The sequence below is a fragment of the Chenopodium album genome, chromosome 1 (assembly GCF_948465745.1).
Source record: "Chenopodium album chromosome 1, dcCheAlbu1.1, whole genome shotgun sequence".
NCBI lineage: Eukaryota > Viridiplantae > Streptophyta > Magnoliopsida > Caryophyllales > Amaranthaceae > Chenopodium > Chenopodium album.
In genome coordinates, this window is record NC_137834.1 from 58864653 (window position 1) to 58879478 (window position 14826).

General features: G+C 36.9%; 1 long non-coding RNA gene and 1 other non-coding gene across 3 annotated transcripts; both read left to right on the forward strand.

Annotated features, from left to right (window-relative positions):
• The first annotated feature begins 5848 nt into the window (after nucleotides 1-5848).
• LOC145591500 (uncharacterized) lies at nucleotides 5849-8517 on the forward strand. 2 transcript variants are annotated; one of them, XR_014102316.1, is made up of 3 exons: nucleotides 5849-6016; nucleotides 6183-6508; nucleotides 8289-8517. It is a non-coding gene; the product is annotated as an uncharacterized LOC145591500 (long non-coding RNA). The 2 variants fall into 2 exon arrangements; XR_014102321.1 differs by having other exon boundaries at nucleotides 5849-6008.
• A 5858-nt stretch (nucleotides 8518-14375) lies between these two features.
• On the forward strand, nucleotides 14376-14482 carry LOC145566289 (small nucleolar RNA R71). Its single transcript, XR_014095397.1, has one exon. It is a non-coding gene; the product is annotated as a small nucleolar RNA R71 (small nucleolar RNA).
• The last annotated feature ends 344 nt before the right edge of the window (nucleotides 14483-14826 follow it).

Below are 14826 nucleotides of genomic sequence, written 5' to 3' on the forward strand. Positions count from 1 at the left end.
AGGCCTCTCGAAGAGCAAGATTGTAAAATGCATGGCCGTGCTCGGATGGATTTTAGAAATCATCTATTTATTGCACAGTCGGACTTGAGATCGAGAAACAATTCTGAACATAATAAGGATGTTCATGAAGAGACATTAAGTGACATAGGAAAAAGGCTATACACTAAATGCGCAGTTGTCCGGAAGGACAAGTGGGAGAATGAAAGGAATGGTGTCCTTCGAACAAGTGTATTATTCCGATAGAGGGTTTGGAATTACTAGAAAGCTAATTATTCAGTGAGGTCAAGTGATCGGAATGCCTGAGTGGAGGCCGCTTCCGACCAATATTATTATATACATTAATATTACATCTTAATCTTGACTGAACCATTTGGGTCACACCCAAGCAACTGGCGAACCGAAGTAAAGAATTAATTCGGAAAAAATTAATGAGTCGTCCGAGTAATTAATATTTAGATGTCTGAAATTGGAGCTTGGAGTGCCGAAACCGAGCGTCGAAAGTTGAGTTGAAAATAATAAAATTAAAGACGAGACGAGAAAAATACTAATAAATCAACAAATTACCAAAATACCCCTAGCATCGGAATGCCCCAAGCAAACAGAGTGCTAGGGGGCATATAGCCTAGCATGGTGGCCAACATGTGCACCAAGCCGAGCCTAGGCTGGCCGGTGCATGCTAGCTCACCTGTGCTAGCATGGCTGGCCGTAGCCATGTGCGCGCATGGGCTAGCAGCCATGCCGCAGCAGCCAGCACGCATGGCGCGCCAGCCCGTAGCAGCTAGCAACAACATGACCACGCCTTGCGTGCTTGCTAGCAGCAGGCCTCGGCCAAGCAGCTCGCACGCAAGTAACATGTTTAACAAAGATAATAATGGCTAAATGTAGACTTCCCTAGTGTTATAAATAAGTTACTCCGTATAATAACTCATGATTAACAAATATAATAATGGCTTGTTTGGGAACACATATTTCATTTGAAAATCTTGATTTAGCCCAAATAACATGTTTGGCATACCAAGATTTTTAATTTTGGATTTGGGCCAAATTTCAACCCATTTAAAAATAAGACCAAAATCAAAATTTTAAAATGACACCTCAAACCCTGTCATTTCAAATTCTAATCTAACCTTCCGCACTTCTCTCTCTTCCATACCCACATTTTCTCTCTCCTCACCTACATTCACTAGTAGAAAAGCGTTCATTTGCGTCGCTCATTTATAGTGTATTTGTGTCGCTTCTATGAGCAACGAAACTGCTCGTGACACAAATGACTTTTAAACCATTTGCGTCGCTCCTAGGCGCGACGCAAATAAGAGTTATTTGCGTCACTCCTATTTACACAAGTGACGCAAATGTCAGTTATTTGCGTCACTCCTATTTAAACAAGTGACGCAAATGACAGTTATTTGCATCTCGATCTATTTTATAATGGAGTGACGCAAATAACTCATTTTAGCAACTTCTTATTTTTAATTTGTGCACTTGCTGAACTACTGAGTGATGTAAATGGCTTGGTAGACAATTTTAAATCAAGGCATTTGCTTCACTTGTTTGTTAAATGAGTGACGCAAATGATGAAAATCCTTTTTTAAAATTTTATTAATTGCTTGTATATGTTTGTAGTACATGTTTCCCTTGGTAGTGGTATAACGTAATATGTAATATTATATTAATGAATTCAAAAAACTGAAATTAAAATGCAATATTATATTAATGAATTCAAATGTAAATTTCGGCAGAGTTTCCTTTATATTTTAGCCTACCCATAAAATTGGTATTGTGGCATTATATCAACAACCTGTCCAATAAGTTTACATCTCAATATCATTGATATTATACTCATTACCCAACATAATCACAAATTTACCAAATTCATTCATGTCAAGACTAAGATATACAACAAGAGTCCAACATTTGCTAAGTGTAAATCTAAAGTTAAACATTACATATAAAATACTCTGCCCAAATATCTCGAACCTCATTTATCTCCTCATCGGTATACGGTGTAGTTCTTGAAAAATCCTATCAACACAACAAAAATACAAGAGGAAAGTTTAAAAGAGAAATTAGACTAGCGTTGGAGAAATCAAAATTTTTAAACCACGAGTTTAAGAAATCCTACGGGTCAAACTTACCTGATACCTCCTGCTTTTAGAAGGTTTAAGAGGTGCCTCAACCAATCCGCCAAAAACTTCACCACCTCGATCACCATCCACCTGTCCAATTCCACCAGATCATGATGAAAACTAAGTTTTCCAAGAGCAAGATGATAAGAAACATTCCTAAAGTTACATAAGATGCAACTGACCAATGAAAAAGTGTTTGTGAAGATGAGTTTATGTTCTAATGTTCAATTGTTCACCAAAATCAGTCACTCTAATATAGTGAATGCAAATTCAGGAGCTAAAAGGCTGAAAACCACAATCAGAAACACATTAAATTTCAATTGTCCAATCAATCTTTCACATAGATGAATCTTTCTCCCGATTTAAGGACTGTTCAAAAGCAAAACTACTTCAATTAAAAGGGCACGGCACAGATGTGAAACAAAGCCAGACCTTTTTACAACAACACACACAATGCAAATTGTAAGATGAATATGTTTGGTGAACAATCAACTTTCTGAGGTATTGGAATGAGTGGAAGAGTTTTAAGCTTGTATTATAAAAAAAGGGGGGGGGGTATAAAGGTCCTTCAGTTCTTGTTCACTAATAGTTTTTCTTAAAATAGAGATAGGTAATAATAAGTGGAAAAGAAGATACTGCCAGACTCAAGCCAGTGCAGAGCATGCTTTCCGGTTCAGGGTTGAGAGTGATATGACATGCTTCCATGTGCTGCAGGACTCAATAGAACAGTCAGAAAACATATCATCAAACACTAGACAGTGAACCAAACAAAAAATTCAAAAAAACCATGGATAAGGGAAAAAGAGTGCAGCGCGCAATTACTCCCCCTCATTATTATATCACTGAAGATCTTTGAGAAGACGCAATCCAATACGATAAACTAACTTTTTAAATGTTGCTATCGGAAGAGCCTTAGTGAATAAGTCTGCTAAATTCTCACTTGAACGAATCTGCAATACATTTATATCTCCATTCTTCTGAAGATCATGAGTGAAGAAAAATTTGGGTAAGATGTGCTTTGTTCTGTCGCCTTTGATGTATCCTTACTTAAGTTGAGCAATACAAGCTGCGTTATCCTCATATAAAGTTGTTGGCGCCTCTTTCCCAGATGATAAACCACAAACTTCTTTTATATGTTGAACTATCGACCTTAACCATACACATTCATGACTAACCTCGTGAATTGCTAAAATCTCATAATGATTGGAAGAAGTAGCTGCAATGGTTTGTTTCATGGAACGCCAAGAAATGGAAGTACCATCATATGTGAATACATATCCAGTTTGTGACCGACCATTATGAGGATTAGATAAATAACTTGCATTTGCAAAACCAATAAAATTTCCTTTATACAACTTTGACAGGCTAAAGTCGTATCACCTAATAAAAAATAATACCTAAATCCACTAACTATGTAGATAGGGAAGAAGGGTCGAACCACAGGGAAACAAGTCAATTTATTTCTAATTAATTAAAAGCAATCTAAATTATCAAGTAACCAAATTGTTATTATAAAAGGGAACTAAACTACTATGAGTAGAATAAGAATAGAGAAAATCAATGAATAAAAGGCCTAGAGCATAGGTTCACCGACAAATAATATTCCAGGGTAAAACATAATAATCAAACATCAATGTATCAACTAATCAAATCATAAAGGGCTTTCGCTTTGTATTACAATCACATAATTAATCTACCGGTATTAAATCTCATCTCTCGAATCTCGACTTAACCATTTATAAATTAACCTGCCTATTGAAACTAGACCTAAACATCAATTCTCATCTCTCGAATCTCGAATCAATATTTTCAAACTCATGCATAAAAGATAAGGCCTAATCTAGTCACAGAGCATTAAATCAATCAATAGGAAATTAATCTAGCATTGATAATCAACAACAATAAATTACCCCTTCATATTATTTATGGATCCCCACAAACCCTAGAAAGGAAACTACTCAGACATAATTAAATATAAACTAAACAAAGTAATCAAAGAAGACATGATGAAAGAATTAAAGTAGAATAAATGAGATTAAAGTAGAAGAAATCGTTAGCAAAATAATCTGAATTAAGGAGTTAAGTTAAGAACAAAGTAGTAGAGAGAGAAACTAATCTAAAAGCTAAGTAGAGAGAGAAATTCTAAGAGAAGAAGAAAGAGTAAAAAAAAAAAAGATACTCAACTTGCTTAATGGAAAAGTATTTATATTAAGCAAGAATCCTAAACTAAAATAAACTTAAACGGCGCTTAACATCTCCTAATGCTGACACGCGCCTGATAGGGCGAGGCAACGCCCGATCGGGCCCACCTTTTTCTTTGGTAATAGCTTCTTTCGCGCCCGGCCGGGCGCGAGTTCGGGCGCCAATTTACTCTTTCCCGCCCGGTCGGGCGCGCCTTCGGGCGGGAGCTCTCTTGGCCGTGCGGCACTCTTGGGCTACTCCTTGGACTTGATTGGGCTCCAATTATTCTTCCCAATCCGGATTTCCTCTTCGGGTCTTGAATACTCGGTACAATTGCCTCGGAATCTCAAATACTGAGCCCTTAATCACCGGTTCGATGGCTCTAACCGACCCTAGGCTATAAAAATCGGTCGTGCTTCTCCAATGCTCGTAAATACTCCGTAATATCTCGGGAAAATGCTCCAAAAGTGCAAATTCCTACAAAAGTCAACCAAATATACGAAAACACTAGAAAGTACCAATTAGTAATAAAAGTGGCTCTAAAGAGCGAAAAACACTACTAATTATGACGAAGGGACGGGGGTAAAATACTATATAAAATAAACATATCAAACTCCCCCAAGCCAAACCTTTTCTTGTCCCTAAGCAAAGATCCCATCAATGAATAAATAAAGATGCTTCACCCCAAAAAGTAAAAATCAAGCACAAACAATTCAAGGTAAATATAATAAACCTGCTTCAACATCAATCAATCTCATCCATCCAATTACTCTTCCTCCCTTACAATTTTCAAATAGAGCAAACCACAAGAGCATATAGAATTCAAGACTAGTGCTCACACACTCAACTCTCATTTATGTGGCGAGTAAAAGATGTACTCGATCACTCTCCAACCAACCCCTCTATGTGAACAATGCCCTCCCAACTCACACTCTCGTGTGTTTAAAAAGATGTACACTCAACCTACTAGTCGACTCGAAATATGTCAAATCATAACTTGCATTGATAAACAACACTTTCACATCCATACAACTCTATGCACAAAGGTCGGAAGGTCTTTAAAGCTTGTAATGTAAGGCTAGGGTAAAGGGTAGTAAACATTTAGGAATAAGTGAGAGAAAAGTTATGCTTAAAAGGATCCAGGCCAAATCCTAATAAAACCCATGGCCAAAAATAAATGATGACCAATCATCTCCAACATACCCAACTCCAACAAAAGTTCACCAAATACAACTCCAAACATAAACAACAATCCAACACTTACAAATTTCCACTAGTAGAAAAAATGATATTTGTAACGCCGCCCTATTAGTAGCTGGCTTAATTTACGTTAGTTACAAGTAGAGTATTAGTAACTGACATAGATGGTGATGGTTACAAGTAAAATAGTATTAGTAACTGGCATTACCAAGATCAGTTACAAGTAGTAGGTCGATGATAGGCTAACCAACTATTAGTAATGGACTCAAAGAAGGCCTGTTACAAATAATAAGTCAAACTTTGTTGACGTTATTACTTGTAATGGACTTATTTAGGTCGGTTACTAATTTCACTCTTTTTATTTTGGAAATTATTAGTAGTAGTCCGCGGCTCCGCGCTTCCTCCTTCACCTTTAGTTTTTTTTCCATCTTTTTGACATAAATTACAACTTCTCTCCTCTGAAACTGCTCTCGATCAAAGAATATCAAGAATATCATCAAGGTATGGCGGTATGCTCTCGATCTCCATCTAATTTATAGATTTTTTATTAAATTCACGTGATTATTTGATAAAAGAACTAAAAGATTTATAGGGTTTGTACTTTTGTTTGTTTAAAATTAATTTAATGGAAGTTTTGGGGTTTTATTATTTAATGGTTGCGAACTCGCGTTTCAGAGTAAATTGGAATCAAAGAACATCTATTCTTGAGAAGCTGGGTGGCGATAGTTTCGAGGGCAAGAGATCAAGAAACTGAAACTTGTAATTTCTAAACCGGTTTCTTGTTGAACGATCTGCAGGATAGAAGATTCGATTGGTATGGCTGTTCAATTTGGGAAAAAGTTTTGATTATGAGAAATTGAAACTTGTAATTTCTAAACCGCTTATTCTCAACCTCATAGCCGATACCTCCTACATCATCATCACCACCGACTCAACACCTCTGGCCGTCGTCGCCTTTCTCCGACCACCCTGCATCATTCTCCACATTTGTCTCTCTCAAGGTTACTTTTCTCTTTTTTACATTTTCCTATTTAGAGTAATTTAGTTTTAGGTTATTCGATTTCATAATGTCCTGAATTCATTTGTTGATATTCGATGTTGATTTTTGTTGAAATGTGGACTGATTTTGCCCAAATTAAGGCATTTTATGCAGTTTAGGGATTTTTTTTCAAGTAGTAAGCTATTACGGAAATACAGAGTATTAGTTTCTTTGCATTACGTTTCTAGAAATTTGAATTAATTTTTTTAAGAAATTTTCTGTTAGGATCATGAAAGTGAAATGAGTAACTAAATATTGGAATTTTGACTAGTAATCTGAAAATCGATGTATATTTTTCTAGCAATTGTATATGAGACAATTATTTTGATGTAGAAAATAGGCAAACTGTAAGAAGATTATAAGAATTTGTATGTGATACAAAATAAGAAGAGTCGTTGCTCTACCTATGCGTATCTCACCGCTCGCACCTGGAAATGTATGAACTTTGTTTTCAATGTTTCATTTCTCTTTGGATTCTGTAAACCTTGATCATTTTCTGGTTTTTTCCTAAGAAAATTGGTTAAGATTTGAACTAGGTTTTAATGTTTGGGTATGGCTAGATCTTGATTATTTTGCTAGGAATTTATTTTTGTGTTGCATTTTTATTAGTGTGTATGTTATTTGGTCGGTTAGTGATTAAATAATTGTTGATATTTATCAAGTTTATTTTGATTTATTATTTCATTTATATGGGTTATTTTTTATGTTTGTAACTTACATTATTGTTGAATGATTTTTTATATTATTGGGATTGATATAGACCCACTTGTACTTGCAATTGGCGGCCACAATTTCTGATTATTGTGTTGGTTGATTTCCTTATAGTTTTTCATGGCCTGAGTATTAGCTTCTTATAATCAAGTTATGCCATGTTAATTGATTAACTTTGTTTTGCTTTGATTGATTGTTTAATTGCTGGAGCTTATATTGATATGTGGTGTTTTGGGGGAGTTTAGATAACTGGAGTTAGAAGGCAATCATAGTGGTTAATTTGGATACTTCAAGCATCTAACTCCACTTTGGCATCTTTAAAGTGTTTAACTAGCCTTTTTAATATTTTTTTTTTTAGAATTTGGAGACATTGTACATTTGTATTGTGATAAGAATGATACACTAGTTAAATGATGAGATTATTATTAGTTCAAAAAGAATTATTTTGGATTAGGATTTCGTATATACATAGTTTAGATTCTTTTTTATTATCTTTTTGTATATACATATATATTATAGATTAAGAGAAATTAGTTCTTATTATACGCAGGAGTTACAATTCTCACTTAATGAAAGATAACTTCTTTGGGTTCTTGTACAATACTTGCTTTCAATATGATTATCTTAGCTGCATTCAATAAGTAAAACTTGGTAAGGAACACATCTAGACTGTTCTACTTTTCACCTATTGAACTTCAAATTAAAGGCCTAACTATAATAAACCGTCTTGCTGAACATTTACTAATTGAGCTAAATAAGCTTGTGAATCTGATAGAATTGTAAGAATATCCTTTAGATACTTATATTATTCATTTTAAAATTGTTTTTTTTATTATTTTTTAATTTACTTTCGGAAACGTTGCCCCTTTTAAATTGTATTTTACTTGGTTGTCAGTATGATAAGCAATAATCATTTCAACAGGGAGAAAGTTGAATTTACAAGATGTAAGTATGCTACTTTAATATTTGTTGAAGTGCAATTTGTATGGTGATATCTTTAAAGTTACTTGAATTTGTTTATTTGCCTACAGATTCAAGCTAGTGGTTTTGAAGGACCAATACTATTTTGTATACAACAAACTATGGAGTGGCTACAACTCTCTTATGGTGAATCAATTATTCGGTCCAATTTCGAAGTTTATTGGGAACATCATAGCAACTCACTTGTTTGTATGACTCTTGTGAGAGACATGTTTGTAATTTACAAGTATGTACTTCATATATCGTTTTCTATATTATAGATTAGATGATTTATATGTAGATGTCATTTAACTAGTGCCTTATATGGTTCATAACTTCAGATTGGTAATCGTTATTGTATTTAGTATAAAGTTGATAAATAAATTATATTGCTTCACATACAAAAAAAAAAAAAAAAAAAAAAAAAAAAAAAAAAAAAAAAAAACAGGGTAGGGGTGGTGGCAGTAGGGGCGTTTGCTACTGCTGCCATTTTTTTTAAAATAATATACAAGGTTATTCGTAACCGGCGTTAGGATATGCCAGTTACAAATAATACCTTATTTGTAACCCGCATAACTTAATGTCAGTTACGAATAGTATGTTTTCTAACTTGGAAATCGACCTTTTGTAACTAGCGTTAGGTTAAGCCAGTTACGAATAGTACATTATTATTTGTAACTAACATAAGCCGGTTACGATTAATTTTCACTAGTTGTAACGGTGGCATTCGCAACCAACAATGTCAGTTACAAAAAGTCAATTTCGCCAATTACAAATAGCACTTTTTTCTACTAGTGTTCACTCATAAAGATATAATAATGTAACACTTGAGCGAATAACAAACTTTAACTCTTCAAACTTGATTTTCTTTTTTCATTGAAACTCAAAGTTTTTTTTTCTTTCTTTTGATCAACCTTCACTTAGAACACTTGAACTTTTTTTTTTCATTGAAGTTCACTTTTTTTTTCCTCTTTTTTTTTTCATATCATCATACTTTTTTTTTTCAAGAAAATTCAACTTTCAAACTCATCAAAAATAAACTATGATCAAGAACAAAATAACTTCTCAAAACCCACCCAAATTGTGCAAATAATAAGCACACTACAAACTCCCTCGCCTCACTCACTAATAGCTCCCCCAAGTCAAGCTTGGTACTAGTAACCAATGGGGCAAAAATAGGCTTGTAATGTGGCTAATAAACAACAAAAAGTCAAGGCAACAACATGGGTAGCAAGAAGGGAACAAATGTATCTAAAATCATCTGAAGGCTACCTAAAAGAACAAATTTCTTCGTCCTCCACAATGTGCATAATAATGAGTCATATAAACATTACTTATAGTTGCAAACCAATACTCAAATTCATTGACATACCAGGAACTATCACACAAGTCCTAACCAAATCAACTAGTCAAACACTATATTCACAAGCAGTTGGCAAAATTGACGCATGTTAGGTCATCTAAGCAATCAAACTTCAAATCATGATCAACAAATCCACAATGCTTATCATTATATACCAAGAATCAAAAAAATATTTTCCAAGTATGGGGCACAAGGAAGCATGATTTATAATTCATTGGAACGTATTTTGGATTTTTTTTTTTCAATTTTTTTGTATTTTTCATAGAAGAAAGCAATAAATCTAATCTAAGAAAACACACCAAAAACAAAAGAAAAGAGAAAAAGAAAGATACCAAATCCAAAATCTCCCCCAAGCCAGAATCAGTCAATGTCCTCATTGGCTCGGGAACTAGCCCAACATGGCTAATCCTCATCATCCTCGTCCATCGAGGCGAACCCTCCTCCTCTGCTGCCACCTGCACCATCTGCACCAAAAGAGCTACCACCAAAATAGTCAGCGTGAAAACTCCCCCCCAGCGGTCCCCAAAAGGAATGTCCTGGCCGTACCCATGGAAGGCAGATTAGTTAGTATAAATACCATGGGCAGTGGGATCCCTATTGTATCCCTGGGGTGGAGGCTGAAACCAGTCAGAGTAGATGGCATCGTCGGGAATGTTGCCCCGACGAGCATAATCATCATACATAGGGTAGAAGGCTCTACCCTGGTTCCTCTCAAGGTACCCTAATCTATGGTCAATGGATCCTACCATCCTCCTAAGCTCAGTATGGGAATGCTCAATACGGATTAAGGCGTGACCTTACTCTAGAGGTTCCAAACTAGGTCAGAGTCACCATGGGGGAAAGAGTGAGACATGCGAGGTGGTGAAAGCACTACCTTAGGCTCAGGCTGGGGTGGTGGTTGTGGTGCTGGAATTGGTGGTGCTTGTCCCCTAGCGTGGGCAACTAATAGGTTATACGTGTAGGATGCTTGCCCGGGGGAAAAAGCGGTCAAGTTAGGACTAGGCAAGGGAAAGATAGGCAATGGCTGCTCAGTCCTTATCCTAATACACCAGTGGGGGGTTTGCTCACTATCCAATCGTACCCAACCCAACTCCTCAAAGTACCTAGCAGTCATATAGGTATCCGGTCCACAGTTGGTCATCTGGTGGGGTCCACACTCAACAAAACTGGCCTTTTAAACTATTATCCTAGTGATTAGGTCTCCTAAACGAATAGGGGTACTAGACTGGGTACTGGCCGTGGCATGTCTACTCAAATGGTGGATGATGTATCTACCTATGTTCAGTTTACCAAACCCATACAAATAGTGTCCAATAACAGCTAGTTTGTTGGTTTGGGCGTTATGAGGCTCGTATCTACTAAGAAAACAACAACCTGGAAATCTTTGCCAGATTTTTAGGATAAGGTGATGGATAGGTTTCGTACTAGCATGTTGGGGGTCGGGGGTCGATAAACCAGTTAAAACATGATAAATACACCCATTTTATAATCAGCATGCCATTGATGAGGTAATTCAGAATTCAAATCAAATATTTTATAAAATTCAACATAAGTTAAACTAATATTCCTATTGTTCAACCTAAAAAATAAGTTCGGCCCATTTCTACTATTTACAACTTTCAAAGAGGACAAAAATTCGCACGTTAATTCAGGATATGTAGGATAATGCATGTCAACAAATTTTCTCATTCCTATATCTTTCAAAAAATGTTTAACAAAATCATACAAACCATAAGATTAAAGGGTAGGGCGGTGTAACCACCGTGAAGGAATTACCTCACGCCCGCAAAGGTGTTCTAGCCGTTCTTTTTGCTCTTGGGTTGCAATTCGGATTGTTGGCCAATAAGGAAGTTGCAAATCCGGATCATACTCCTCCCATGAACTAGAACCCCTCCCAAAGATCGACGGGGACCTCTTTGTAGCCATAATAGAAAAATGGGTATGAAAATATTTGATTGAATTTGGACAAATTTGGTATAGAAGTGTAGAGGGTGAAGAGAGGGTTAAGAATATGTAAGAATTATTGGATTTGGGTAAGAGATGGGGAGGGAAATTTAGAGAGAAGTTAGAGAAAATGGAGTTTTAGTGAGAGAAAGAATGGAGGAAAGAGAAAGAAATGAGAAAAGAAAGAAGAAGAAAAAGACGGGGGGCTGGTGTCGTGCCCGGTAGGGCGAGCTGTCGCCCGGTCGGGCGATCTAATTCTTTAATTTGACATTGCTCACATGCCCGGTCGGGCGAGCTTCGCCCGATCGGGCGATCTTTTACCCCGAATTTCTTGTACTTTTGCGCCCGGTCGGGCGCCCTTCGCTCAGTCGGGCGATCAAAATATCCGTATTTCGTCAATTCTCGCGCCCGGTCAGGCGCCCTTTGCCCGGTTGGGCGGGAATTCTTGATTTTGAACCCTTAGTCTCGCGCCCGGTCGGGCCCGAGACAACTTTAGTACGGGAGTTAATTTTTCCTCTTTTCTTCAAATTTTAACCAACTCTTTTCCTTAACATGTACAACAACTCAATAAATTCATTAAACTCCCTCCTCTCTCCTCTCACAAGAAAAAAAAAGAAAGAAAAACTAGTCTAAAAAGCAAGAAAATACGGGTTGCCTCCCGCAAAGCGCTAGTTTATCTAGGTCCCGCACGACCTTCTTACCGAGTATAAGAACTATGACCCTTGGCCTAACGCTTGGTCGGGTGGTTTCTCACCCGGTCGAGCGGTGTTTAGGCCATGACGCGGCTTCCTGACATACCATGTGGGACGCCAATTCACCTTATCTGGTGGATCCTCCTTGACTTGGACTGGGGGTTCTTTAATACTACACACTAGAGACCTCTTTTCGATCGATGATTGCTTCAAATTGTCACTAGATTTAGCAATTGCAACTTGATTTGGCGAAACACTTAATGTAGGCTCAATTTCCATAGATTGCTTGTTTAATTCCACCTTCTCATCTTCAAAGCCAAGACCGATAGTGTAGAGGGCTCTTTATATTGCATCAACTTCCTTTTGCCATTTGTCTATTTCATCTGTAGAGGATGCAACACAAGATACTGCCTCCAAGGGATCTTTCACAAGAGCTTGGGGCTTGTTAGAATAATTATGAACCACATTAACACTTAAACACTTCTCTTCTGTCATGGGAATTTTAGGGGCATTATTCAAATTAAAAGTAATTTTATCGTGTGTTAAAAAAAACAAAAAAAAAGTAATTTTTCCGTCCCCTACTGATAGTGTCAATTTGCCACATCTCACATTTATAAAATAATTGGGGTTTGCATATCCTCAGCCATATCAAGAACAACAAAATAAACAGGTATATAAAATTTACCTACTCTAACAGGAACATCCTCAAAAATACCTAAGGGGTATTTAAAAGAACGGTCGGCCATTTGTAAAGTAATATTAGTAGCTTTTAATTTACCCATATTAGCTTGGAACATACAGACAATGGCATAACACTAACGCTAGCACGCAAATCACATAATGCATTATCAATCATTAGGTTGCCAATATGACAAGGGATAGAAAAACTACCCGGATCTTTCAGTTTAGGTGGAGATTTATTTTGAAGTACGGCACTAAATTCTGCAGTGAAAGCTATTGTCTCTACCTCACTAATAGACCTTTTTCTAGTCAATATTTCCTTCATGAATTTTGCATATGCGGGAATTTGTGTAGTTAATTCAGTGAAGGGAACTGTTACCTACAAATTTTTAACCATCTCCAGAAACTTACCAAACTGCTTATCCAAATTTGTTTTCAAGTGACGATTGGGGAATGGAAGTTTGATAACTGGCTTTGGAGCATTATTGCTCTTATCTGGAGCTGCTACCTTCCCTGGAGTCGTACCCTGCAATGTATTATCAGAATTATTAGTACTACTCTTTAGCCTTGCAGGGCTATTAGCTGCATTATCATGTTTAATGGAATGAAGATTAGCATTATTTATTAAAAAAGGTTCATCATCTCTGGGCATAGGGGGGCCTTCATAGTGTGACCCACTCCTTAGAGTAATTGCATAAGCTTGATCCGTAGGCCTGGTTGGCTGTGCTGGCAGGGCTCCCTGTTGATGGGCTTGTAGAGTAGCAGAAATCTGCGCAATTTGATTATCTACAATTTTATTATGTGCTATGATCGAATCAAATTGGGCATCTCTACTCTCCATATGCTTCTGCATACTAGCCATCATCGCTCTAATTTCTACCAAAGCAGGGTCGGAAGATGAGGAGGGTTGTTGTGGTTGGTTCTTCTTGCCAGCATTAGGGTGGTAATATTTCTGTTGAGTTTGTTATGGTGCCTGTGATTCTTGTGAAGGTGGCGGATTTTGAACATTGGTGCTCCGGTAGGAAAGATATGGATGATTCCGGTACCCAGGATTGTAGCTGTTCGAGTATGGGTCATTCTGCCTATAAGCTTGAAAGGCATTGACTTGCTCCCTGGAACTCCTGCAATCTTGCTCCCAATGACCTACAATTCCACAATTTTCACAGAAAGCCACATTAGCATTATTATTAATTGCAGAAACATTAGCTACATTTGCAGTACTAAGATTATCTAATTTATTGCAAATAGAGGTTAATTGAGCTTGTAAAAAGGATACAGAGTCGACACTATGTTTCCCTTTGTTAGCAAAGCCTCAGCAATTCCCATATTGGGAATTATGTATTTCCATATCTTCAATAACTTGACCTGCATCATCAACATTAAGGTTCATAAACCTCCCACTAGCTGCAAAATCCAATATTATTCTAGATGAATTTCCAATCCCATTGTAAAAGGCTTGGATCAACTGCCATTGTGCCAGATTATGGTGGGGGCATTCTCTCTGTAGGTCCTTGAACCTCTCCCAAGCCTCATATAGAGTTTCATCGGCCTCTTGGGCAAAGTTTTGAATAGCACTCCGTAGTACAGTTGTCTTCTCTGCAGGATAATATATATTATAAAAATTTAAAATAAGAGTCTCCCAGTCAGTTATACCAAGTGCAGTTCTATTTAATCCATTAGACCATAATTTGGCTTTTCCACATAAAGAGTAAGGAAAGAGAATCTCCCTGATTAGGTCTTGTGTGACCCCAGCTTGCCTGATGGTATTACAATACTGACAGTAGTCTGCAATATGAAGATTTGGGTCTTCACCCTTAGCTCCACTAAATTGCTTCATTTCTATCATCGTGATAAATTGGGGTTTAATCTCGAATTGTACTCCATCAAGAAGCGGAGTGGGAGAAAGGTGTGGAAAATCTGTAAGCTTTG